The 15,574-nt window shown below is 44.9% G+C and overlaps 1 long non-coding RNA gene across 1 annotated transcript in view; it reads left to right on the top strand.

Annotated features, from left to right (window-relative positions):
- The first annotated feature begins 3,397 nt into the window (after window positions 1-3,397).
- LOC118522472 (uncharacterized) overlaps window positions 3,398-15,574 on the top strand; it is a 35,127-nt gene continuing 22,950 nt past the window's right edge. Inside the window, exon 1 of the long non-coding RNA XR_004910639.2 lies at window positions 3,398-3,579. This is a non-coding gene — a long non-coding RNA (uncharacterized LOC118522472). The remainder of the gene's footprint in view (window positions 3,580-15,574) is intronic.

Here is a 15,574-nt window from a genome sequence, read left to right as displayed (position 1 = left end):
GATGCCCAGCTCTCAAGGCCCAGACTGAGGGGCTGGCTCTGCGCGGACCCCATGCCTAGGGTCTGAACTGATTGCTAGGCCCACGGAAGTGCCCTGGGGGTGTGAAAGCCTGGTCCTTCTGCCCTCAGGCAGGAGGGTTCTGGCTGCAGGTGAAAAGTGGGCGTTCAGGCTAATGGGAACATGTGAATACTCACCAGCTGGAAATACCAGAGACGTTCTAGCACATACCGACATCCTGCGGGGAGGAGTATCCCCTGGGAGAGGCACATCCTCCTAAGAAGTAAGGCAGAGGATTGGTCCTAACAGGCAGTCAGACCACCCCTCAGCGCTTACAAATACCAATGCCCTGGGCCAGAAGCCAGGGGGCAAATTTGGTTATTTCCATATCTGGACCACCCCTGATTTATATGCATAGCCAGAACCTGGTATCAAAACCATCTGTCCCCGGGTCCTCAGAGTGGTTTACCCTCTGGCCCTGGTTCTGAGCTCTTTGGAACATCTGGGCAGACCTGAGCCAAAGAAGAGCTCTTCCTCCTGTCCCAGGGCAGGCTCCGAACCCAGCTCTGAGGGCCCGGCACTCCCGACTTCTGCAGTGACTGAGGATTGCCTGAAGGTAACACGAGAAAGGTCCCTTCTGTTCTTATCACAGGTTTAAGACCTCAAGGCTAGTGTAGGCACCCTAGGAGCCGTACTGGGAATGCAGGCTGAAAGAGGGCTATGTAGTCTGTTTTTCACTGAAACAGTTTGGGGTCTGGTTGTCGGCCCAGCCTAGAGATGGCCAACAGCATCCTCGGACCTGGATTCTGGAATCTCCCGTTTGCAAGAAGGCCCACATGACCTGCTCTGTGGGAAGCTGCACCACGAGAGGGGTCTTTGGTCCCTGTAAAGTATATTTGACCAGATGGTGTTCAGAGAGGGGTCCTCCAAGATGGCTGTACGTGGGGCCCCTTCCTGCTGACGTGGTCCACGGCCCGCAGCTTCAGAATCACCAGGAAGCTTGTTAAAATGCAAATTCCAGGGTCCCTGGCCCTAGATGGCAATCTCTAGGACTGATGCCCAGAAAGGGGTGCATTTAACAGGCTTAACAAGTTTTTGAGGTGACACTTTTTTGCCACAATGAAGTCTGACATCCACTGCCCTTTGATAAGACTCACTTTTATCTTCTGACAAAGGAACCAATCTAACTAAAGCGGTGAAGCCTGCAACTTAATAGCAAGAGCTTCCCTAACCCTGCAGGGTGAGACAGCGCACATTTGTGGTTTGCTTGACTTCCGGGTTGTTTTGTTTGGGTGTTTCATGTGTTCTAGTTTATTTAAACATTTATTCAAATAGAACCAGCTTTCAGAAACAATGATGAGAAAGGAAAGAAGGTGTTTCCAGAAGGAAAAATGAAACCAGGAGGAGACAGCAGTTGGGAGTGGGGGCAGGGAGGGCTGGGAGGAAAAGCAGCGGGGCTGGGGGACTGGGGGGGGACAAGCAGGTGAGAGAGGAAACAGGTTGTCACTGCACGGCTGTCCACAAGTCCTCGGAGAGTGGGGCGAGTGGAGACCTGCTTTAAGATGCTTTGCTGGTGGGGGGTCTATCTTGAGAGACCTGAGATGTCTACATTCGTTTTGAAGCTTTCTTTGGATGTTAGTTGTGAAATCACAATCCCCCTACCCCCAACTCCCCCCCGCCGCCCCCCCCCCAACGTTGTGTCTGTTGTGAAGAACAGGGAATCCGGAATAGTGCCAGGTCCCAGGTAGAAATGCTTCATTGCAATGGCTGCAGGGAAAAGCAGGAAGTGAAGGCAGGAGGGGCCCCAGAGCGGAGGACCAGAGGCCCCAAGGAGGCACGGAAGCACCCACATCTTGAAAGAGGCACTGTGGTCACCCACTGTCTAGGTGGAGGTAGGGGATGGGAAGTCGGGGAGGTGGCTGGGGGCGAGCCCTCCCCTCTTAGTGCTTCCAAGCATCGAGTTCCCACTGTCCAGGTTTTTCACGGGGTGCCCTGCAGTGGGGGTGATGAAGAAGGACCGCTGTACCCAAGGCAGGAGGGGCAGAGAATATGGACGGGGGTCAGGGGAGTCTCCTCTAGGCTCCAGCTTCTGTCCTGAAATACCTAAAATTAAAACACACCTTACACTTGATGTAGTTTTGGGATGTTGGTGAGGTCCAGAGCCGGAGGCCAAGAAAGAATTTTTGAGACATGTTTGGTGCAAAAAGGTGGTTTTATTTAAAGCACGGGGACAGGACCCGTGGGCAGAAAGAGCTGCTGGTCCGGGATTGTGAGGAACAACTGATTATATCCTTTGGGTTTGGGGGAAGTCAAGACAAAGGGAACTTCCGAAAGGATTTTCATACGCTGAAGAAGATTTTCAAGATACTGGAGGCCTGGCTATTGTCAAGCTAAGGTAGTTTTTCCCTCCAGCAAGGCATTAACATTAAGACAGGAGCTTCCTGGAGGAACATTATACTTGGCCTGCCTCAAGGGTTTGTCAGTGGGCTGCAGCTTACAAGGACATCCAATTTTAGGTACATTTCCCTCTGGAAGTTAGGTCATTGGCAAGAATGCTCCCTTCGTGCAAATCACCAAGACATCTGCAGACCGAGGGAGACCCATGTCCTGCAGGACTGGGATCTCCACAAGCCAACCACCCGATCTTCCTACCTCCAGCTCCAGGGCAGCCAGGAATGCCCGAGGAATGCCACACACACCCCACGGCGAGGGCGGGGAGGGGGGTGGTCTGCGGGGTGTCACCTTGTGCCCTGTCCCCAGCCCACCCTCTGCTCCCCCCATCACACTGAAGAATTACATCCACTCCTGATCCCCAGGAAAGAGTCAGAGTCCTACTAAGCTGGCTAACTTCTTTCCATTTAACTATTTCACGTGGTTATTTCCCAGAAGTCATTTCTTGAGAACTACCAAGTCTGGCTTGGGCTTTATTTCTGCTGAAAGAACACCTGCCCTCAGCCCCGGAGTTATAAAACTTTCTTTCACTGGCAGGTGATGGAAGGTGACCAGCCCCAAATTAGTCATTCTAATTCCTTAGCAGGGAGGAAGTGTCATTTTTTTTTTTTTTAAAGATTTTATTTATTTATTTGACAGAGGGAGACACAGCGAGAGAGGGAACACAAGCAGGGGGAATGGGAGAGGGAGAAGCAGGCTTCCTGCGGAGCAGGGAGCCCGATGTGGGGCTCGATCCCAGGACCCTGGGATCATGACCTGAGCCGAAGGCAGATGCTTAACGACTGAGCCACCCAGGCGCCCCGGAGGAAGTGTCATTTGATCCAACCACGTATGCTGCGTGCTTGGCACACAGTGGCCACTCAATAAAACAAACTCATTGCCGTTGCCTGAGATTAGTGGGTGTTCCTAGCCCTTGACCTGCATTGTCCCAGGTCCTCCCTCACCACCCTGCCCGTCGGTCGTCCATGGAGCTGAGGTCCCGTTATGCTTCATGCTTCAGCCTGGACACAGCACAGACGACCAGCTTCCATCAGGCTGGCCAGAATCCACCACCTGACTAAGGTCAGGCAGGGGGATCCCCAAAAAGAACGTGACCCCAGCCCCGCCCAGAGAGACTACGTGCCTAGAGAGGTAGACGATGGGGACATGGGGACAGAGGGAAGCTGTGAGGGCGGAGTTCCTGAGACCCAGCCTCCTCTTGTTCCTTATTTTCCTGGATGTATTTTCATTGTGGGAAACCTTTTTTAAAAGGAGAGGGAATTCTTTTCTCAAAGAAACTCACAGCAAGACGTCATCCCTGCCTCATTCCCCACTCCACCCCTCCCCCAGCTCCCTAGGGTGGAAATTCCTGATCTAGCCCAAGGTCCAGCCCCAGTGACATTCCAGACAAGAGGCAGGAAGTTGGCAAACATCCACAGCCCTCCAAAGAGCCGGCCCACAATTTACTGGTTCTGCCTTTAGGTGGCGTAGGTGCAGAATGGGCTGCATGTCCTCACCTCCACTGGAAAACAATCATTGCCAGGTTTTGCAGTAGCTTCCCTGGTGTCCCCACTTCTATCTTGCCAACCCCCATCCCAACTGCCCTCCAACCCCATCCTAGACCCTCTTCCCTGCTCAGCAGCCCTGCTGTGCCTGTTAAACCCCTCGGATCCTACTGACTCCACCCTCATGGTGAAAGCCCAGGGTCCCACCTAATGGAACCCCCTCAATTCCTCTCCCCTTTGCTGGATCCTCTGCCCCTCACTCTTCCCCTCACTGTTCTCAGAGCACCAGGGGCTCCTGCTCAAGGCCTTTCCAGCAGCAGTTCCTTGTGCCTGGAAGTTTCCTCCCCCTAGAACCGCCCATGGTTCACTCTCTCGTCTGTAAGGCATTTTACTCAAATCTTTCCTTCTTGGGGAAGTTTACCCTGACTTGCCCCTACCCCTGCACCACCCCCCCTCACCTGACCTTTCTCACTCTCTCTTACCTGCTTCCTCTGTTTCCCTGCAGGGCCTCATTGATCATGTTCCAACACATGCTGTCCTTTGTTTATTGTGTTCCGTGTCTGTCTCCTGCCACTATGATGTAAGTTCCTCGAGGACACAATTTTTTGTCTACTTTGTTTGCCAGTATACCCCTGTCAAGCTTAGAAGTGCCTCATAAATATTTGTAGAATGAATGAATGACTCTATTCTCCCAGTTAGCCTGAGCCAACTGGCCTGTGTGTTCCAGAGCTTCCCTGAGCAGCATCCTGCCTCCCTGTCCCCCTTCCTCGTTCATTAGTGGGGGGTCTCACTCCTGAGCACCAGGGCCAAACCTTCTTGTGGTAAGCTGGATTTGCCCCAAGATTTCCCGGGCAAGAAGTTTCCCAGAGTGGGACAGATGGGCAAGCCCAGGTACCTCGCAAAACGCTTCATCTTTGAGAGACTTGCCAGTTCTTCCAACTACAGACAAAATCTCAGGCCAACTCAGGTCCCCTCTGATGCCACCTCCAGTTCCCACCGCAGTTTAGAGACAGAGGCTCAGGCTGTTAGAGTCTCAGGCTGTTTCACCCACAGATTTTGAAGAAAGAACAAGAGGCTTTAAACTCAGTAAGCTTAGCCACTGTGACTCTCATTTTTACTTAGGAAAGAAATGGATTAAGAATTCAAGACTCCTCACCCCATCTACTGAGCTGTGTCTGCTCTTTGATTTCAAAGACAAGATAGGTCTATGAGCCATGCTGGATATTTTCCATGAGGTCCCAGGCTCTTAATGGATCTCTTTAAATACCAACACCACCGAGAGAGAGACAAGTGGGGGATGGGGCCTCGAGATGAGCAAATTCCCATTTTAAGTGGCAGGTACTGTGATCTGTCTGATACTCTACCTTTTAGCTTATTCCTTATCTGTGTACCAGTCAGATCCCAGTCTTATCTGTGCCCCACCTCCAACTTTTCCTACCCCTACATTGCAACTGCCTGGAATTAACCCACTCTTTCCAGTCCTGCCTCCAATTTCTGACCTTTACAGTCTGGTCATGGATTGTTGCCACTCCTCAATATGTTTTCTTCTTAACTGCTCCTAAGGAAATGCCCACCTCACCCTAAAGAAGCAAGAAGAGGAAACCAGGAATCTTTTTATGGTTTCCTTCAGTTCAGAATTGTAGAGCACCCCTGAGCCCACTAAGCCATGGATTCCATGGCCATCTGGAATGCTGAGTATGTGTAGAAAGTGAGAAAGGGAATAGGGTTCCATATGCCTCCACTCCTAAAAATTCCCAGAGAAAAATATTTTTTGTAAATGCTGAAAATATGATACGACTGTTCATGGAATCAGCTAAAATGAATCATGGTTCTGTTTATTCTGAAGCTATAAAAAATCATAATTTTTCATGATGATAGAAATAAAAACCCTAACTTGTACAGCAAATAGTTTCAGAACAATTGGATATCCACATGCAAAAAAATTAAAAAGAAAAAAAAGGAACTCAACCTCATAATCTCATATCACATACAAAAATTAATTTAAAATGGATCATACATTAAATTTTAACAGGTAACACGGTAAAGCTTCCAGAAGAAATATGGGAGAAAATATTTGAGTCTGTGGTCAGCAAGATGACTTCCCATAGATGTCCATTCCCTAACCCTAGAACCTAGAATATGTTAAGTTATATGGCAAAGGGACTTTGCAGATGTAATTAAGGTTACAGACTTTAAAATAGGGAGCAGGGCGCCTGGGTGGCTCAGTTGGTTAAGCGACTGCCTTCAGCTCAGGTCATGATCCTGGAGTCCCTGGATCGAGTCCCGCATTGGGCTCCCTGCTCAGCAGGGAGTCTGCTTCTCCCTCTGACCCTCCCCCCTCTCATGTGCTCTCTCTCATTCTCTCTCTCTCAAATAAATAAATAAAATTTTAATAAATAAATAAATAAATAAATAAATAAATAAAATAAAATAGGGAGCATATCCAAGTAGGCCTAATCTAATCACAAGATCCCTTAAACACAAAGAACTTTCTCCAGCTGAAGCAGAAGGGAAAATTAGAGATTCTAACTATGAGAAGGATTCCACGTGCTTTTACTGGCTCTGAGAGTTAGGCTCTCATGTGCGAGTATCAGAGAGAGGCCTCTAGGAGCTAAGGGCAGCCCTGGCTGACACCAGCAAGGAAATGGGGACCCTGGTCCTACAACCTTAAGGAAGTGGATTCTACCAACAACCTCAATGAACTTGGATTCTTCCAAGGAAATGGATTCTTTCTGAGCCTCTCAGCATGAGCCCAGCAAACCAACACCTTGGTTTTGGCCTTGTGAAACCCAGAACAGAGAAACCAGCCAAGGAACCCACACTTCTGACCTATAGAACTGTGAGATAAGAAATTCATATTGTCCTGGGATGCCTGGATGGCTCAGTCGCTTAAGCATCTGCCTTTGGCTTAGGTCATGATCCCAGGGTCCTGGGTCCCACATCAGGCTTCTTGCTCAACAGAGAGCCTGCTTCTCCCTTTTTTTTTTTTTTTTTTAAAGAAATTCATGTTGTCTTATGCCACTCAATTTGTAGTAATTTGTTATAGCAGTAATAGAATATTAATAGATCTTGGGTTAGACCTACCTAAAAATTTTAGGTAGGACATAAAAAACATGAACCGTGGGCACCTGGGTGGCTCAGTTGGCTAAGTGTCTGCCTTTGGCTTAGGTCGTGATCTCAGGGTCCTGGGATCAAGCCCGCATGGGGCTCCCTGCTCAGGGATGGTGTCTGCTTTCCTATCTCCCTTTGCCCCTCTCCCCCACTCATCCTCTCTCTCTCTCAAATAAATAAATAAAATCTTTTAAAAAAAACTTGAATCATAAGAGGAAAAAATGTATATATTGAACTTCATCACAATGAAAACCTTCTGTTTTTTTGAAAGATACTTGTAGGAAAATAACAACAAACAACCAAACCAAGACCAGAAGAAAATTTACAAAACATGTATCCGATGAAGGACCTGAACCAGAATATACAAAGATATCTTACAACTCAGTAATTAAAAAGACAAAGCACTCAATTTCTTTTAAGTGGGGAGGACAGAAGATTTGAACAGATGCTTTATCAAAGAAGATAGATAAATGGCAAATTAAGCACATGAAAAGATGATCAACATCACTGGCCATCAGGGAAATGCAAATTAAAGCCCCAGCAAGATAACATTACATACGTGTCAGCATGGCTAAAATTTAAAAGACTGACAATACCAAGAGTAAGCAAGGATGCAGAACAAATAGAAATCACATGCATGGCTGATGGGAACACAAAATGGTACAGCCATGTTGGAAAACAGTTTGGTAGTTTTTATAAAATTAAACTAGTGCTTATCATTTGATCCAGCAACCCGCCCCCCCGTTTGTATTGAAATGAAAACACAGGCCCACATAAAGACCTGTACGTACATGAATGTTCATAGCAACGTTATTTGTAATGGCCAAAAACTAAATTGGGAAATATCCTAAATGTCCATCAACCAGTGAATTGGTAAAAATTGTGGTACATTCATGCAATGGGATAATACTCAGCAATAAAGAATAACAAAGTATTGACACACACAACAACATGGATGAATACCAAGAGCATTCTACTAACTGAAGAAAGCCAGACTCAAAAGGCTGGTGCATTAGTTTTCCAGGGTTGCCATAACAAAGTATCATAGACTGGGTGGCCTAGACAAGAGAAATTTATTTATTTTCTCACAGTTCTGGAGGCTGGAAGTCTAAGATCAAGGTGTCAGCAAGGTTGGTTTCTCATCCTGGCCTGCTGACAGCCACCTTCTGGGTGTGTCTTTACATGGCCCTTCCTCTGTGTGTGTGTGGAGAGAGATTTCTGTTGTCTCTTCTTACAAGGACCCTAGTCTTATTGGGTTAGGGGCCACTCATATGACCTCATTTAACATTAATTATCTTGTTAGAGGCCCTATCTCCAAATATGGTCATATTTTAAGGTACTCAGGGTTAAGATTTCAATATATGAATTTTGGGGGAAAAAACATAATTTAGTCCATAATAGCTGGTAATGGGATCATTTCATTTACAAGATGCCAGTTGTATGATCATCTAGAGAAGGAAAAGTGAGAGGAACAAAACACAAATTGATAGTTGCCCTGGGCTGGGGGTAGAGGGATGGGAGGGAATTGACTGCCAGAAGGAACTTCCTGGGGTGCAGAAACTGTTCTCTGTTTTGATTGTATTGGTGTCAGGAGGCTCTCTACATTTGTCAAGACTCATTGAATCTACATCTAGAAGGGGTGAATTTTACTGTATGTAAATTATGCCTCAATAAACCTGACTTCAAAAGAACTATACCCAAAGTCAGACCCCCCATTTTGGTCCCACTTGGTCCACATGGGTCCCCTAAATTTGATCATTCTTGTTACTTACACTTTTGACAGCAACAGGTGTATTTTCTAGACTTTTTCTGCCAAGACCTCTGCAGTGGAAGACCCATTTAAAGGCACAATACCCAGAAGAAGACTCTGTGCCCTTATGATCCCTACAACTTAGGATAATGATTTAGAATGAATTGCCTGCTTTCCTTCCTCTCATCCCGGCTAACAGTTCATCTCCAGATTAGGTGAGGATTAAAAATAATAATAATAATAAGATACTTTAAAAAAAAAGAGCACAGCCTATCCCATATTAGATCTTCAGCTTCCCTGTATTTTACCAGAAAACAATGGTTGAATTCTCTAAAGTAAGGACATGTAGATTGCCATCCTCAGAAGTGCTGACAACAGAGACCACAGAAAACAAATGAACACTCATCCCAGACCTCTCCAGCAGCAGTTACCCTTGGTGTGGAGATGAGAACTACATCTCATCTCCAGATGAGGCTGGGAACAGCATCTACCCTAAGGCATTCCTGCTGCAGTTTACCATTCCAGGTCTCCCACACAGCTCAGTGACATTCAGAAAACTCCCTAGATTTAAGGCTCTTTAATCCTGATGTTCTACCTAGATATCGAAGCAATGGTAAGTCACAACCTACTGTATTATGTGTACTGGGCCAACCACTGGGGGCAGAGTAAGTGCAAGAAAGAGATGCTGAGTCAGTCTGCTAATCATAATGAGGCTTTCAAAGACTTTTCCAGAGAACTCTTTCACTTTTTATCTTTTGCTGAGTCAGTCTGCTAATCATAATGAGGCTTTCAAAGACTTTTCCAGAGAACTCTTTCACTTTTTATCTTTTATGCTACCATATTTTATTGAGTCTAGGACACTACAGATTGTAAGGAAGGGGAAAAAAGTTGCAAATTAAACTATGCCACAATTATTTTTTATTTCTTAGGAATTGCACTGTGTACTTATTCAATGAGCTTTTAAACTTATTTAGACAGATTTTTTTTATCCCATATCACCTATGAGCCAATAAAAATATAGATGCAAAGAAAATTATTTGGTTAAGGTGTTTCTTAAATCTATTCGGTCCAATTTTCTTGAACCACATTTCAAATCAAAGTCATCAAATTCCGTGTTTTGCCAGACTGTCTTTCTAGGCCAAGGTTAGCAAACATTTTCTACAAAGGGCCAGATAGTAACTAATTTGGGCTGTGGGGGCCATCCACTTACTTGACACTGCTGTGACAAGAAACAGCTATCAGTGGTACTTAAATCAATGAGCATGGTCCAAAAAATCTTCATGGGCACAGGAATTTGAATGTCATATGCAGGCTATGCAATAGCAGAGGGTGGGCCGGATTTGGTCTGTGGACCATAGTTTGTCAACCCCTGTCCAACCATCAGGAGCATTGGTAATGCAGTCTATCTTTTTGAATCATACACTGTAATCTCCAGGATTGTCCTGAAACAATCCATTTTGCAAATTTGGATGCTGGGAAACATTGGTCAGGATAGACTGGGTTATGATGCAGTAACTCTAAAATCTCAGTGGCTCGGAGGCTGCTGGGAAGATGGCGGAGTAGGAGGACCCTGGGCTCACCTCGTGCAGTGTGGCCACCTAAAGAACACCCACATTGGCATAAATAACCCAGAAAGCGACCTGAAGACTGGCAGAACACTCTCTGCTGCCGGAGGTAGACAAGAGGCCACGGCAAAGTGGATCCACCCACTCTGAAATGCTCTTGACAAAATCCCATCAGTGCCATGCCACGAGCCTGGCAGTGTGCAAGCAGCCGAGACAAGGGCCAACACCACACCAAAGTGAGTCCTGCTCCAGGGAGAGGGGAAGATAACCACACACCAGTCTGATTGTGACCCCGGCAGTGGGCTGGGGGCAGGCAGCTGGTCTGACTGCAGGCCCCACCCACCAACAAAAGCTTCTCAGGGGACAACACAGGGAAAGTGTCCTACAGTTTGGTGCTACTTCATCTCTGGCAAACACCTGGTCTTACTCAAGTCCAAGGCAGCCCAGATCAGCCCACTAACACCACAGACACCAGACTTTGCCCACAACAGGCAGAGAGCCATAGCAGGCTGGACTGAAGGCAAACACAGCTCCACCACAACGGTAGGACACCCCTGGAGCAACACACATAGGAGACACCCCTGAAGCACAATTTTCTGGTGAAAAGAAGACATTGCACTGTGGGGCACTGCAGGACCTCTTCTTCATAAAGCCACTACTTTCAAGTGTGGGAGACATAGCTGACTTTCCCAACACATAGAAACAAACACAGCAATAGACAAAATGAAGAGACAGAGGGATATGTCCCAAATGAAAGAGTGGAACAAAATCATAGCAAGAGACCTAAACAAAATGAAGGTAAGTATTATGTCTGATAGTGGATTTAAAGTAATGCTCATAAAGATACTCACTAGAATTGAGAAAGGAGAACAGGACCTCCATGAGACCTTCCACAAAGAGATAGGAGACCTAAAAAAGAACCGATTAGAGATAATGAACTCACTAAATGAAATTAAAAATAGACCACCTGGAATAAATAACAAACAAGAGGAAATAGAAGAACAGATAAGCAACCTGGAGGACAGAGTAATGGAAAGTAATCAAGCTGAGCAGATGAGAGGGAAAAAAAATACACAAAATGAGAATAGACCCAGAAAACTCAGTGACACTATCAAGCATAACAGTCACATGATAGGGATTCCAGAAGGAAAAGAGAGAGCAAAGGGGGCAGAACATTTATTTGGAGAAATATAGCTGAAACTTCCTGAATCTGGAGAAGGAAACAAATCCAGATCCAGGATGCACAGAGAGCCCCAAACAAAACCAACCCAAAGAGGTTTCCACCAAGACACAAAGTAAATAAGATGGCCAAAAGTAGTGATAAGAGAGAATTTTAAATGCAGAAAGAGAAAGGAGAGCAGTTACATATAAGAGAAACCCCATAAAGATATCAGGGGATTTTTCAGCAGAAACCTTGCAGGCCAGAAAGGAGTGGCATGATATATTCAAAGTGCTAAAAGGAAAAAATCTGCAGCCAAGAATAGTCTATCCAGCAAGGCTTTCATTCAGAATAGAAGGAGAGATAGAGTTTTCCAGAAAAGCAAAAGTTAAAGGAATTCATGAACAGGAGCAAAACCAGCCATGTCCCCATCACACACAATGCCATCAGCTTGTGGGTCCCAAATCCATAATCCTGCCACCTTCCTGCAGAGTCAGCATGCACGGCCTGCCACCTGCTCAATGCCAAGTCAACATGCCTTCACCTCAGATCAACAAGGGCTCAAACTGACACTCTTCCCCTCAAATTCCAGCCCTGTGCTCAAGTTGGTGCACAAAAGTGGGCATAATTATAAGAGCAGCATGAAGCAATCCAAATAATGACACTAATTCTGTGGAATACATAATGGATAAAAGGAGTGTGCTAGGCTGAGAACATCAACAAGCACATCAAAGAACAATACATACAGCATGATTCTAGTTACTTAAAGAAACAAACTCTGGGAAAAATAAAACAAGATGAAATCAGAGAGGGAGACAAACCATAAGAGACTCTTAATCATAGGAAACAAACTGAGGGTTGCTGGAGAGGAAACAAACTGGGGTGGGGTATGGGGTAACTCGGTGATGGACATTAAGGAGGGCATGTGATGTAATGAGCACTGGGTGTTATATAAAACTGATGAATCACTGAACTCTACCTCTGAAACTAATAATACACCATATGTTAATTAATTGAATTTATTTATTTTTATTATGTTATGTTAGTCACCATACAATACATCATTAGTTTTTGATGTGGTGATCCACAATCCATTGTTTTCGTTTAACACCCAGTGCTCCATGCAGTATGCAACCTCCTTAATACCCATCACTGGGCTAGCCCATCCCCCACCCCCCTCCCCTCTAAAACCCTTTTTGTTTCTCAGAGTCCATAGTCTCTCATGGTTCATCTCTCCCTCCGATTTCCCCCCCTTCATTTTTCCCTTCCTTCTCCTAATGTCCTCCATGCTATTCCTTATGTTCCACAAATAAGTGAAACCATATGGTAATTGACTTTCTCTGCTTGACTTATTTCATTTAGCATAATCTCCTCCAGTCCCATCCATGTTGATGTAAAAGTTGGGTATTCATCCTTTCTGATGGCTGAGTAATAGTCCATTGTATATATGGACCACATCTTTTTTATCCATTCATCTGTTGAGGGGCATCTTGGCTCTTTCCACAGTTTGGCTATTGTGGACATTGCTGCTATGAACATTGGGGTGCATATGGCCCTTCTTTTCACTGCATCTGTGTCTTTGGGGTAAATACCCAGGAGTGCAATTGCTGGGTCATAGGGTAGCTCTATTTTTAATTTTCTGAGGCACCTCCACACTGTTTTCCAAAGTGGCTGTACCAACTTGCATTCCCACCAACAGTGTAAGAGGGTTCCCCTTTCTCCACAACCTCTCCAACATTTGTTGTTTCTTGCCTTGTCAATTTTTGCCATTCTAACTGGTATAAGGTGGCATCTCAGTGTGGTTTTGATTTGAATTTCCCTGATGGCTAATGATGATGAATATTTTTTCATGTGTCTGTTAGCCATTTGTATGTCTTCTTCAGAGAATTGTCTTTTCATGTCTTCTGCCTATTTTTTGACTTGGTTATTTGTTTTTTGGGTGTTGAATTTGAGAAGTTCTTTATAGATCCTAGATACCAGCCCTTTATCTGTAGTGCCATTTGCAAATATCTTCTCCCATTCTGTGGGTTGCCTAAATTAAAAAAAAAAAGAAACCCCCCCAAAATAAAATAAATAAAATAAATAAATCTCAGTGGCTCAAAACAACAAAGGTTTATTTATCACTCATGTAAGGTACCCTAAAGGTCAGGGCTACTTTCTAGGGCAGCTGTCCCCCATGCAATGACTCAGCTTTACTCCATATAAACATGTCCCTTCAATATTGGAAAGGGACAAGAATGTGGAAAATCACACCTCAGCTCTTAAAGGTTTTCCTCCGGGAGTGGCATGTTTTGCTTTTCATTGGCAAAACCAATCACATGGCATGCTGGTTTTTAAATGTATCTATAAACTCATTGACATTGTCACCTCCAAAAGGTGGAGTCTAGAAGTGACTTCCCTTGCAAGTGACTAGACTAGGTTCCTCAATGCTAACACAGGGAATGTTGCAGGGGTTGTGCTGTGTGACTTTCGAAGCTAGGTGTCTTACTCTGTTCAGGCTGCTGGAACAAGATAGCACAGGCTGGGAGCCTTCTGAACAACAGAAATTTACTGCTCACAAATCTGGAGGCTGGAAATCTGAAATCAGGGTGCCAGCATGGTTGGGTGAGGGCCCTTTTCTAGGTCACGGTCTTTGTGCTGTGCGTTCATATGGCAGAAGTGGCAAGGGAGCTCCCTGAGGTCTCTTTTATAAGGGCTAATCCCATTCATGAGGGCTCCACCCTCATGACCTAAGCACCTGCCAAGGCCCCACCTCCAAATACCACACACTGGGGGTTAGGATTCAACACAGGAATTTTAAGGAGACACAAACATTCAGCCAATAGTACAAATGATTGAGCAATATTTCTGAATTTTAAAAAACATGAATGCAACATAAACTATAGGTATAATGATAGGCTCAGTCTGAACTTAACTCATTGAAATATGCCAGACTCAATTGCCCAAGAATGGTCCTGTAACTGTACGTGTATATATACAGAAATACAAATTTCTCTCCATACACGCACACGCACACACACACACACACACACACACTTAGCCTTAGATACTGTGTATATGTCATAGTTAGAAATGTCTATCACCCTTTTTTCTAATTGTAGTTAAAAACCACATAACATTAAATTTTCCATCTGAACCATTTTTAAGTGTAGAGTTTGATAACATCAAGTATATTCACATTGCTGTGAAACAGATCTCCAGAACTTTTTCACCTGAAAAAAAAAGTTCATTTCAAACTTCATACCCGTTAAACAACTCCCATTTTCCCCCTCTTCCCAGCCCCAGCTCCCCCCCACCAATCACCACCTTACTCTCTGTTTCTATGAATTTGACTACTTTAGATACATCATATAAGTAGAATCAAACAGCATTTGTCTTTTTGTAATCGGCTTCTTTCACTTAGCACAATGTCTTCAAGGTTCATTCATGTTGCAGTGTGTAATGGGATTTCCTTCTTTTGAAGGCTGAATGATATTCCAACATATGCATAGATGACATTTTGTTTATTGATTCATCCATCAACGGGCATCTGGATTGTTCCAACCTCTGGGCTCTGTCCATGGCTGTGCAAACATCTCCTCTAGACTCTGCTTTCAAAAGTATGGGATCCAGTGGAATTGCTGGGTCAATCCAGTGGCTCCATTTTTAATTTTCTGAGGAAACTTCAATCTGTTTTCTGTTGTGGTTGCACCATTTAACAATCACCAACAGTGCCCAAGGGTTCCAATGTCTCTACACCCTTGCGAACATTTGTTATTTTCTGTGTTTTTTGATAGTAGCCATCCAAATGGGTGTGAGGTGTGATTTCATTGTGGTTTGGATTAGCATTTTGTTTGATCATTCTTAAATAATAAAAAGTTCTTTGGTCTTTTTGAGGTCCAAAGAACAATCTCATTTTAGCAAATGTGGTAGGCAGAATAACATCCACTACTCCCACAAAGATGCCTTAATCCCTGGAACTTGTGAATGTGTTTTGCTACATTTCAAGGGGGAATTAAGGTTTCTAGTCAGCTTCCCCCAAACCCCCAGGTGGCCTGTGACTACTGCAAGGTTAGCA

This window comes from Halichoerus grypus, chromosome 4 (assembly GCF_964656455.1).
Source record: "Halichoerus grypus chromosome 4, mHalGry1.hap1.1, whole genome shotgun sequence".
Classification (NCBI taxonomy): Eukaryota; Metazoa; Chordata; class Mammalia; order Carnivora; family Phocidae; genus Halichoerus; species Halichoerus grypus.
The sequence above is the reverse complement of the archived record's forward strand: the minus strand, read 5'-3'. Positions and strand labels throughout refer to the sequence as shown.